This window comes from Thermobia domestica, chromosome 4, assembly GCF_964235325.1.
Source record: "Thermobia domestica chromosome 4, izTheDome1.hap1.1, whole genome shotgun sequence".
NCBI lineage: Eukaryota > Metazoa > Arthropoda > Insecta > Zygentoma > Lepismatidae > Thermobia > Thermobia domestica.
Genome location: NC_137457.1, coordinates 275,717,470 through 275,730,186, shown reverse-complemented (window position 1 = coordinate 275,730,186; position 12,717 = coordinate 275,717,470). Strand labels below are relative to the sequence as shown.

At 35.1% G+C, this 12,717-nt stretch overlaps 1 long non-coding RNA gene across 4 annotated transcripts in view; it reads left to right on the top strand.

Moving 5' to 3' along the window:
* LOC145683521 (uncharacterized) overlaps window positions 1-12,717 on the top strand; it is a 115,568-nt gene that overhangs the window by 63,124 nt on the left and 39,727 nt on the right. For all 4 annotated transcript variants that reach the window (XR_014131133.1, XR_014131132.1, XR_014131134.1 and 1 more), the window contains one exon: window positions 4,802-5,062. This is a non-coding gene — a long non-coding RNA (uncharacterized LOC145683521). The remainder of the gene's footprint in view (window positions 1-4,801; window positions 5,063-12,717) is intronic.

Here is a 12,717-nt window from a genome sequence, read left to right as displayed (position 1 = left end):
ATAAAATAACTTAACAATCAACGTAAAATAGTGAAATCAAAGAAACAAAATACGAATTCGGGAGCTGCAAACTTATTCGGACAACAGAACAGAAATCACACTTATCGAGAGAAAAAGGAAACACTCAATATCTCGTAGGCAGGCCTTTCTGCCTAGAAACTGCGCGTATTCTATTTGGTATACTGTTCACAAGTTTGCGAGTGTATTCATCAGTAATCTTGGTCCATTCTTGACGAAGCACTCCTTCAGATGCGCCATTGATGTTATAGAGGTTTTCCGAACTTGTTTCTCTAGTTTATTCCACAAATGTTCAATGGGGTTCATATCTGGGGACTGTGAAGTGGGATTGAGTACTTTTGGGCAATTGTATAGCAACCACAATCTTTGAGAGTTTGCAGGTAGAGGTCTTTGTCTATTGACTGTTCGATGAACATCATCTCGCCTACGACAGATTCTGGTATGCAGCCCCATACCATTACGCTTCCTCTTCCGTATTTTACTGATGGCTGCAGGTTTTGTCCCCCCAGCTCTGTATTGGTTCTTCTCCACACCAGTACCTTCCCATCACAACAGAATATATTAGACTCACTTTCATCAGAAATAATCACATGGTTCCACCACTTGGCACCCATATACTGACATTCTTTCGTAAACCCTAGTCTTTTCCTCCGGTTTGGTTTGTTGATATGTGGCTTTCTGCGTGCTATGCGGCCATGAAAATTTGCTCTCCTCACCATTCTTCTAATTGTATTAGGACTCACGTCCGTCTCCGTTTCTTCTTCAACCTCGGCAGCGATTTTTGGAGCACTTATTCATGGACCCTTTTTCACTTTCCGGACTATTGTGCCTTCCTGTCTCTCCGAAAATGTCCTTGGACGTCCCGTGTTAGGTAGGAAATCAACTCTATCTTCAACCTTGTATTGCTTGGTAATATCACATACTGTACTTTTTTCATTTGCAGCATCTCTGCAATATTTCTGAAGCTTTTTCATTTTTCATTATGAAAAATTACTAATTGTCGCTGTTCAAATGTTGTGTTCTTTCCTTTTTGACCCATTCTTCGTGTTGAAAAAGAATTTTTGTATCGTACTCCCACGACAACGATTGCAGTAGGGGAGGGCGGGGTTAGTTGTGACAATTTTTACTTACAACCTTCAAACTTCTTAACAAAATTTATTTCTAAAATAGTTACACTTGCTTACTAAAGCTTAGAACTTCCGGCATCTGCCAAACATAAAACTCTCGGGATTAACATAATCGTTTTACAGTAAATTTTTTCCAATCACAACCATATCATTTTGCACAATATGCCCCCTCTATGGGGCAGGTAGTGACAACATTTATAAAACATGTACATTAGTACATACCACTGAAATATACTATTCATTGAAAGAAAATCTGTTTGTTCCAAATAACAATGTAAACCCAATCAATACTTTCCAAAGAACACCTCAAAAAAGTGGATGTAACAGAGCAAACTGACTATTCTTCAAAGGTTGAATATTGACTTTTAAAAGAAAAACTAAATCCAACTACAATTTAATATACAAGTTCAATGCAGAAATATAACGATTGTGTGAATAGCATAAGCTTTAAAAATAATAACTCAAGGACATATTATTATGAAACCTTATCTTTCAAAAACTCCGAATGTACAGGTTGATTTTAGGCAAACTGAGCTAGGCCAATGAAAACTTAATTTACGCATCATACTGACAATTAAGGCAAACATAACAGAAATCGTTATTTGTGCAGTTCACATGAGCCCACGTTTTACAATCCAAGCATTGAATCCATTCATCTTCATGTACTGATTTGCTGAAAGATTTAAAATACACTAAGCAAAAACAGTCATCATACTCAGCAGACTCGGAGTAATCTAATACAATATTTCTTCTGCCTTGTTCTTCTCCACTGCCCATAGTTTCAAACAGTCTTTTAAACCCTAACTTTAAATCTGTTTTCTTTATTTAATTGCTCTTGTCTATACTTCTTAGTTCACGAAGACCAATCCTTAAATATCTTGGAAGCTGACAGTGCATAATCGTACAACTCTTTTTCTTCAGATTGTGGCGAATCAAATTTTGAATTTATTCACCAAAATATATTTTCGTTATATTTGTAGTTTATTTCGTTTTTGTTATATGTTGTTATTTATTGGATTGCTATATGTTATTAGTTTAAAATATTTTGCAATGATGCTATATGACTAGTTTGCGTCATACGTCATTAAGTAGTGCATATTTGAGCGTATGAATATGGAGGCAGTTAGTTATCCTTGTAAATTTTAATATTTATAGAAATAATATACACGTTTCCATAGATACCGCTATGTAAACCCCAAACTCCAATATATAGTAAAGCAAAAGTAAGTTAGTTGGGTTCGAGAGTTTGTAGAAAATGAAAATTGTATAAAGGTCGATCCAATATAATTTAGTCAGCAGAAGATTATGTAATTTTTCAAGTTTTAAGCTGCCTTCGAATCAATAATTAATTAAAGGATTAAACAAAGTGAGTTTAGTTTAAACTGAATTGTATTTAAATGAAAATTTGACTGAAAATAGTAAATTGTACACAAATATATTGACTGCGGACTGATCAAAGGAAATTTGGATCTTGGTGTAGTAGCTGTGAATAAGGTAAACTAGAATTAGCTATATAATTAGCTCATTCAAGTGATATTTAATTCGTCTTCAGTGAAATATATTTTACAAGTGACATAGCCTTCAAAATGATCAGTACTTAAGAAACTTCAGCTCGCCTCCCTCGAAAGGGGATGGCTGAAACCTGGTTTCACTGCAAAAATGTCTTAGCTACAACAAAATTTTAAAAGTTCAGAAATGTTGACTAGCGTATAAAAATTTAATTTACGTAAATAAACAAGTCTTGGCTATTGTAGAATATGATGTATAATCAAAATCAATTTCTGAGTTGAAATATAGTAAATCTGAACCTGCTCTATACTAAATCTATTCTAATTCTTCATTAATTAAGGGGTAAAATGGATTGCATATTTGATCTCATGTTGCTTTGAAATTACAGTGCGATTGTTCATGTTTGTTCAATATAGTACAGAAAAATGTAGAAATTCCGATCACAGGTTAGATTAAATTATTTTCCAGGTCTTGTCCTAGTAGTATTTCTTCAGTAAATGCATGTACAAGAATCTGAAGATGTGTGTAGTGTTTCTTTACCAATGCATGTACAAGTACCTGTACTAATAATGAAGTATAGAAAATACCTACTAAAATATAGGTAATACAATTAGTAACACAATCGTATAATGTTGTATGAATTGATAGAATACTAACAGCATGAATTTTAATTCTCTTATTTGGAAATTGAGATCTGTAAATTTGTGTTGGTGGATACATGCATGTTGATTGTTTAATATTATTAACCTGAACTAAATGTATTAAACATCCTATTATGTTGATTAAAAAGGGACATCTATCAGCAGATGTAGAACTATTTTATGAAACATAATCACTGTTTTTGCTAACATGCAAATTATAAATATAAAAGTTGAAAAGCAAATTCTTTAGGTGTTGAAATTAATTCTATAGCTTGTATATAAGAAATAGTTAGTATTTAAAGGCCATAAAATTCATCAGTAGAGATTTGGAAGAATCTGGTATTATTTTGATTTTATTACAGTGTCAGATTGCGTAAATACTAATAAAGCTAAATACAAGGAATTTTATTTTCCAACATGTCTTCGAAGTAGTATGGTAGTTCCAGATTTTACCGCTACAAAACGAAGTGGCGACCTAGAATAAGCTAATTTCAATACACATCACATTTATTTATTCACTTTACTGTTTAATATTATCCCTTTATAACTACAAGATTCTGAGAAAAATATACGTATCCCATAATGACAGCATCATTTCGGTGTTCTTCTTCTTCATATATCTGAGCAGGGACATTCTATTTACACAGAAGATTTCTTGTGCTTTACGTAATCTGCATGCACCTAATACAACTCACTTCGCAGCTTTTTCATAGTTCTCTTCAGTTGATTTAGCTCTCTTTGTTTTCCGTTTATAATTACGAACCACCTCTGAAAATGAAACAAAAATCGAACATAAGTTCACAGATGGGGTAAGTTGTGACAATGTCACAACATGTCCCATGTCACATGTCACAACTAGCCCCACTCCTCTCTTTGTTTGTTTCACAGTGGGATGAACTAAAACAACAACGTGTTGCTTCCAACATATCATACGAATTAATGTAGGAAACACTATTACCTAAAGATATACCTCACCATAAGCTTCAACTGACACTGTTCCAAAGCATTCCCTAAATTTTACTTTTGTGCACTAAAAGCACTAAATTTACTGTAGTATCAACGTGCAAGGATGTGTTGCCTCCGACCTCACCTCGATTACTGCGTACCAAACTCTGGAACTTGCAGTGGCGTCACTCATCGTTGCCACCTCACTGTTGCCACGTGTATTGTTGTGTTCAAAATATGTTTTCATTTTTGAGTCGCAATACGTTACATGAATTTCATTGGAACTATCCGAATACTTCTGCTAGTCGCTATATATGCTTCTAGTTGGAAACTTGTAAGGAGAAAAGGAGAAGATAAAACATATTTTTTTTTCCTTAACGCGTGTTAGAATAATACTTACTAGATTTATTTTTCACACCAAATAATTAAATTCTGGTTGATTATATTTTACAATGGTATTAATTCTTTCTTCTGTTAAGAAGTTAGATTTTAGTCATATTAAATAATAGTACGATTTTAATGAGTGATAAGTGTATGGTACTCATTTTATATATTTTTCAGGTATTTTGGATTGCATTCGACAGAATTAATATACATGAATTAAATAAATTTTGTAAAAAAAAAAAAAAAAAAAAAACTTGATTCCTTATCTTAGAAGACCGGTTACATCGTTTATGGAAACGTCACTCTGTCATTTGACAAATCACTTAGAAATGGTAAAGAGAGAGAGAATGATACTTTCACAGTCTCCTTAAATATAGAGCGCTGAAAGGCATCAATAGCTGATAATGCATAGTTCAGGATCTGATCAGACTACAATGTGTAAGTATCTATTTTTATCTAATATATGTATATTAATTGCTGTTACTAAAGTGCATCTTCTTTCACAGTCTACTGTCAATACACTTAAGCTTCGAAGCATGAACGTTATCCAGGTTGTCACAAATATTCTTGCTGTCAGATAATTTTGGTCATAATTAATATTGGTTTAGTTTAAATAAGGGAACATGTAAGAGTCCGCGTTTCCCAACTCAATTGGAAATATCACTCGGCATCTAGTTTTAACAGGAATTTTAAATATGCAATCATGGTTGATTACTGATGAGTGAGATCCGCCGCACTGTCAAATAGGTAACAGAGCATGGGAAAGAATAGGAAACATAAATAAGTTTGATATGATGGAGCATTAAAAAGGTGAGACATTTGTTTTCTCGGTTTCTTTGATTTTATATCTTATTACGTTATTACTGTTGTTTTAGTCCAATCTTTGTTAATAAAGCAGTTTTCTCTAACGAGGAAACCGATTCAACTATGACGCGAAATTGTGGACGCGTTCATACGCAAACGAAGTGTTTTTCTGTACAATTAAACCCATTAGATGGGAAAACCATCGATTTCAACCGTTTAGAGGATATAGAGGAATAAAACGAAGGTTAGTGCTCTGATATTTTGCGAATTTTTGAATATGTAGCGTTAGAACAAGTAAAAGAGACTTTTAAAAATTAATAATTCCTTCATCCAGGAAAATGTAGTAATACGTCGCCTTAGACATGAGAGTTACAAAACCGAAGAGTCCATAAAAAATTCTAGGGGAAGAATGTTGTGGACTGGGAAGGAGAAAATACCGGAGTTTTATTGTTGCCTGAAATAGGCGTGTCAGGTATCTATGTTCAGGTTTCTCGGTACTCTGAATCAAATAAAAGTATTATCTGTGAAATAGGATGAGAAATGTAAAAAATGGTGGCCATCCGAACTTTCCAAATATTTATAATATCTACAATTATTAACCGATCGGAACTGTGTGTAATATACAGTATAAAAGGCGTGCCGGTTTTCACTTTTTGTTTATTGTGGACAGTTTATGAAATGTATTTTGCTTATTGATCCGTACATTTCGTGTTAATATGTCACACAACTACACACTGTCATACTTACGTTTGCAACAATATTTGTTTATGATTCATGTTATTTAATTTGTTTTTCTATAGTACTTTTGCACAGAATATAACATTGTATTTTTGTTCACACAATAACCTTTTTTTGAGTTTTACATCCCTTTTTTTTTTAGTTATGCCGGTTAGGCTAAATGAGACGGTGATGATGAGAGATGAATGAAATGGTGGAATGAAGAAAGTGGGGGAAATGGGAGAGCCCCGAGAAACCCCCCACACGGTGTCGGGAGCAGGATTTGAACCCGGGACCACAAGCACCAGAGGTGAACGCTCTACCACTGAGCCACCGCGGCCTCACGTACAATAACGTATCTGTTCCTTTGGCAATGTAATTAATACATTTTTATATCACCTTTTCTCATTTTCTACGAACTAACGACATGATATATTAGCATGTAATATCATACAAGTTTGTTCTTCGTTTCGATGGCGTTTATTATTCCTAAAGCACCTTCATTTTGCGACCCCGGGTAAAAGCTACGCCACTCACCTCAACATTCAACACCACTTTTATTCCACCCTGGCGCATCTTTCTTAATGTTTCAATGCAATTTTCAAACGTATTCACTCGCAAAATAGCCTAAAATTCGCAGACTATCGGAGCACCAACCTTCCCCTTATTCCTCTATATCTGCGGAAGGGTTGAGATCGAGGGTTTTCCCCTCTAATGGGTTTAATTGTACACAAAAGCACTTCGTTTGGGCAGAAACTGGTCCACAATTTCGTGTCACACTTGAATCGGTTTCCTCGTAAGTAAAATGTAGTCATCGAACATCTGTTATGTTACGTTATAATTTTCTTGTCCTGTTTTCATAGTTACTGAGGGGAGCACGTTGGTTCAAAGCGCTCACTTGATGCGAGAAGTTACAGGTTCAAACCCAGGATAGTTTATTTTTTACTGTACAACACCGTGATTGAGGCTTGTGTTGTTTCCTCCTCATTTGCATTTATATATTATTATTTATAGCAGACGTTCAACAATTGTTTTCTGGTACACTTACTATGGACTGAGACTTACACAAGATAACACAATAGTGATCTTATGCATATGAACTTCACCTTCATGCGCACTTGTAACTTTTGAACTAATAAATAAAACACAAAGAAATGTTGTAGGATGGAAATGTCGGCAGGGGACATTGTTTCACGTATTCTGTTATAACATTACCTAAACCAACATGACGTTATTTATTTACAATTTCACAATCATTATTTAATGTTGTTAACTACGTACGCTACAGTGTCACGGATATCTAAAGTTTGAAGATCTATGTAGCTGTAATAGTGAAAGAGAAACGGACGTGCTAATGCGCATATAAAGTACTTTTAAGTTTTATGCTGTGATCATCATATAACTAATTTCGAATACAAACAAACAAATATACAGGAAGTTAGTTTTTTTTTGTATTTTTGTCGAAAATATTTATAAAAAATACTGCTTAGATATGTTACTCTTCCAATTCCATACATAGTTTTATTTTTATGTAATGCATATAAAGCGGTTTACAACAGTTCGATATCTCTAACGTTTCTGATGATATGGCAAATAGGGTAACTCCGAGAACACCAAGAACTCGTAATTATTTACTGTTTTAGAAACTAAGTATTCAAAATCTATTTTCGAAAGTACCTGCAAATATGCAATTTTAAGCGATATATAAAATTTTACTTTTGTGTCAGGGGTGTAGCCAAGGGGGGGCTCATTGGGGCCGGGCCCCCCCAAATGGTTTCCTGGCCCCCCCAAATGACCAGCTTTTAAAACATCATAGTAAAATTATCTCGCTTCATTCATTTAAAAGTAACAAAGTTCACTGATAATTAATAATTTATGGTAAAATAGTAAGGAGAAATATTGTTTTTTTCCATACCGATCGAAAAATAGGATACTTTTTTTTGTGTGACAGCAGATTACACAATTTACTGCGATTTATATTTGACAGTTTGAAGACAAACGTTTTAACAAGCTACTACAAATACAGCCATAAAACAAAGGTATTAAACTGATTTGTAAGTACAGTATATTTTATATGCTTTAACAAGTGTTTTAAAAGACATAGAGGATGGAAAATTTAGCAAGAAACAATGCTTTTATTCAATTTGGATTTCATTCGCTCTCTCTTTTATTTCTATTCAGTGTAATAAAATAATTATGTTTTTTTAGTCACGAATAATAAATATTTTTGTCAGGAAACCGTAAAGAAATTAAGTGAAATTTCAAAGAAAATCAATCTTGTGTAGATAGGTTCTGTATACAAGGTACTAAATTTAAATGTAAAGGTAACCAAGAAAAGTTTTGTTGCTTTTCCACCCACCACCTTCGATCATTGATATGTCACCTAACCTGGAAGGCCCCCAAAAATCACATTGATCAAAAATAGTCCCCGTCAGCATCGACAACCTTCTTAAAACGTTCTGGAAGGCCATGGAATCCATCGCGGTAGAACTTGGTGGGCCGTGAAACGAAGAAAGTATCAGGTGTATTTAGGACTTTTACTAGGGATTGGCGTCCTCTAAGGTGATTGTTCAAAGAATGGAACAGTTGATAATCGGACGGTGCAATACCCGGGAAATATTGCAATATTGTTTCCCATCCAAGGCGGAAAATGGTGTCCTAAGTCATCTTAGCCACGTGTGACTTAGCGTTGTCCCGTAAACGAGGACGCATTTGCAATTCAGAAGCGATGGCTCCAGAGTTTTGAGTTTTTGTTGAGCACAGCTCAACTGCTGACACTACACAGTTACATTGATACTCTGACCAGCTGGTAGCAGTTCCCGATGCACGATGCACCAAACACACAGAAGGACCTTATTCTGGCACAGTGCTGGTTTCGGCTGTTTTGAAATCGGTTAATGGGATGCTAACCAATGATGACGGTGCCGTGGAGCTTCGTATAGGACCCACTTTTTATCACATGTCAACGCCCTGTCCAGAAATGGCTCCGAAACAGTAAATAAACACAGGGACTGCCGCGTTGCCTTCTGGCCCGGAGTCAAAATATGTGAGACCCATTGACCCAACTTGTAGTGCTTCACAAGATGATGGATGTGCTGCCGAACGGTTTCTCCACACACTGAATTGTAGTCCCAGTTCCTCTTTGTACATGTATTGGTCTTCTGGCACGTGGTGTTTTCGGGTGTTTCGTCATCGTCCTTAAACTTGTTAAACCATCGCTGCAATGTCCGCGTCCTAACGACACCCTCACCAAAAGCCTGGCGTATAGTCTGTCCCGCTACAGCGGCGTTTGACCTCCATTTGAACTCGTTCAGCATACATGCTCTTATGACGCTCTGTGGATGTCTCATGTTCCCTCTGTCTTTACGCAAGTTCACAGTGTATCTGAATTGCCACAACCAGGTAGTATGTTGGATATACCCACACCAACAACTGACGTTCGCCTTATCTCCACTCGCATTCAACTCACGGTGTGAGGTCCAATTGAACACAGATTTCCACGAAAAGGGACAGAACTTTCTTGGTTACCTTTATAGTTATGCACAAAGTATAGCGTTTGGTCCCGGGCAGTAGTTTTTGATTAAGCATAATAAAAACTATCTTGAATATAATTTATGGATAATAATAATAATAATAATAATAATAATAATAATAATAATAATAATAATAATAATAATAATAATAATAATAATAAGCTAAAATAGAGTTTTTAGTTTTCCAGAAGAAAACCAAAATTTTCCTTTCTTTCAGGCCTCAAAAACACTAGCAGCAACACTTTTTTTGGCTTTGTACATGGTAGCTGGCCCCCCCTCAAAAACAACGGCCCCCCCTACACAAACCTGCTGGCTACACCCCTGTTTTGTGTTCATATCTCCGGAATGCTTCAAGGTATCAAATTGCTGTAAACAGCTTCATGATTATGTCTATGGAATAGCATGTACTTAATTGGAGTACCACACACCTGAAATCTATTCCAATTAGAGTATTTTGACGTTGTTTTCCAACTCCTTGTAACGTATTCTACTTGTTGGAAATAGGTCAAATGATTACCGCACTTATCTACAATGATGTACTCTAGACGTACAGTAACCCATCTAACTTGCTCCATTACTGTTGCAGAACCCTGCAAAATTTGTTTCCTGACGTTTGTGGTGCTGTAGAGCCTTTTGTTTGGACACTCCATAATACGTGCTGTATTGTAAATCTTTATTTGACACTTAATTAGATTTGTAATTTGTAAGGACCTGACATATTGCCATTTGAAATACAATAAATTGTGGTGTGATAGAAACATTATTAATCTAGTTGTATTTCGGAGTATGTCAAACAATGCTCCGGGAGATCCGGGTTTCGTTCAAGGTATTTATGTGGTTCGAATTTCGCGTTAAGGTGTAGGTCTATGTCTCATATAGCGTCGCTGCTGAAAGGGACGCTAAACTGAAAATAAAACAAAATAATACAAACACCTTGGGTGAGGACAATGGTGTTAACATTTTCTACCTGAAAATAATCTTGAAGCAATCTTGAAAATAAAACACTAACTAAGGATGCTATAATAAATATCCAAATTTTAAGCTTTTCACAATATTAAAGTAACTGGAATGAAAAGCAGTAAACACAGTACGTGAATAGGGCTGGCGATTCCCGAGATCTCATTGACGAAACGAAATACTCATGAACATACAAACAACATATAAATGTAGACTTCGTACGTATATGTGTATATATTGCTTCAGTCGAAGCGCATAGGTGAATTATAATCAATAATTTATTAGTTAACTTTTAGTGATTTTAGAAGCAATAAAACTTGTAGAACTTCTTCTAAACAAAACACATTCTTCAACGCAAAATTTATTGTTTGCCATTCCTTAAATTTTACATTTTATTAGGATTAGAAATGTCGACGAAGAAATTATTGAAGTTAAGATTAGGCATAGATTTTGAACGAAATAATTTTGATTTGAAATTCATTTTGAAAAATAATGGTGCCATTCTTCCATAGTTTCTTATAAAATGTGTACTATTACAGTCTTTAGCAAAAGTGCATTCCTTCAATGTACGTGTTGTTTGCACAATTATGAGTATTAATATTTTGTTTAAAGTCAAAAGTTGAATTTAAGTCACTCAATGAATCCTGTATAAGCTTTCTGATTGCGGAAGAAAGTAGCTATTAATTGATGTAGAAAATCTTTATTTTATTATATACTACACTTATTACTTTCGAAACAGGGTTTCCACTTATTATCCTTTTATTTCTAGTTTTAAATAACACTTAGTATTTTCTTCTACTAGTTGGAAACAACTTTGATAACCTACAACTCACGTCTGCATAGGAAATATTTCATCTATATACTTAACAAGTGACTTGTCTACATTCACGGGGCCGCGGTGGCTCAGTAGTATAACGTTCGCCTCTGATTCATGGGTTCCTTGGTTCGATCCTAGCTCACCTCAAATGAACTTTATTGTGGACAAATACCCTGTGCTTTGGTTTCCTCGGGGTTCTCCCGTTTCCTTCCACTTTCTTCATTCCTACATTTCATTCATTACTCATCATACCGTCTGGTTTAGCCTAGCTGGCATAAACATGGGACGTGAAAATTAAATATTTAATTTTTCCTCTACATTCATTCAAAGTTGGTTCCGTATATAACCAGATGAGTAGATTGGTATGAACTGTACTTGTGATAGCAAATATTTCTTTATTCGTTATTTACCTTTCAAATATAAAATGACAATTAGTTTGCTTTTCTTTCACAAACCCTACATATTTTATTAAAAGTTATTCAATCTCCACTGAACTTGTATCAATGTCTTCACTAGAATATTTGATATTTTTCGGCCAAGTGAATCATTGATTTGAGAAACGTCATAAGTCACCCATTGGCTAAAAATGAGTTTATATGCAGCTTTGATCCTTGAAGGATAGCTACACCGTTGGGTTGTGAAGGGACAGAAGTTGCACTAGTAGTTCGTGCAGTGTTGACGTGCAACGATTGCTTGTGGATTGAGAAATGTCACAAGTTATTTACTTATGACATTTCTCAACTCAACGTCCGGCCTAGACCAATCCATTAGAAACAAAATTAATACGACTGAAATCAAAGACAGTTGTCGAAATCATGAGAACGTACTGGGCATAGCGTTTGGCTTTATGCAGTTGATCAACCTACCTAAAATTCCTGTACAGGACATTTTATTGGCGACAGATAGAGGGGAATATTTTCTGTATTCATATTTTATGAGATAATTCTTCAAAGATTTATCTCCATCACGAAGGCATAGGCAAGAAATTGCCATACGAAATATGCACTTTCCTCACCGAGTACATTCAGAACGAGTACCACACAAAGTCACCGAGCTCCGGTTGTTTAGTGACGCACGTAGTGGACAAAACCGCAACAATAGTCTCATTAGAATGGTTTATCTCTAGTTTCAAATACATATTTTCAAGAAATGCATAATTATTTTTCCATTCGAGACCATTCCTTTATGTCTTGCAATAGGGATTTTGGTATAATTAAATAGAGCCTACAACGTCAGATAGGCTTTATGTACCAATAGAGATTGTT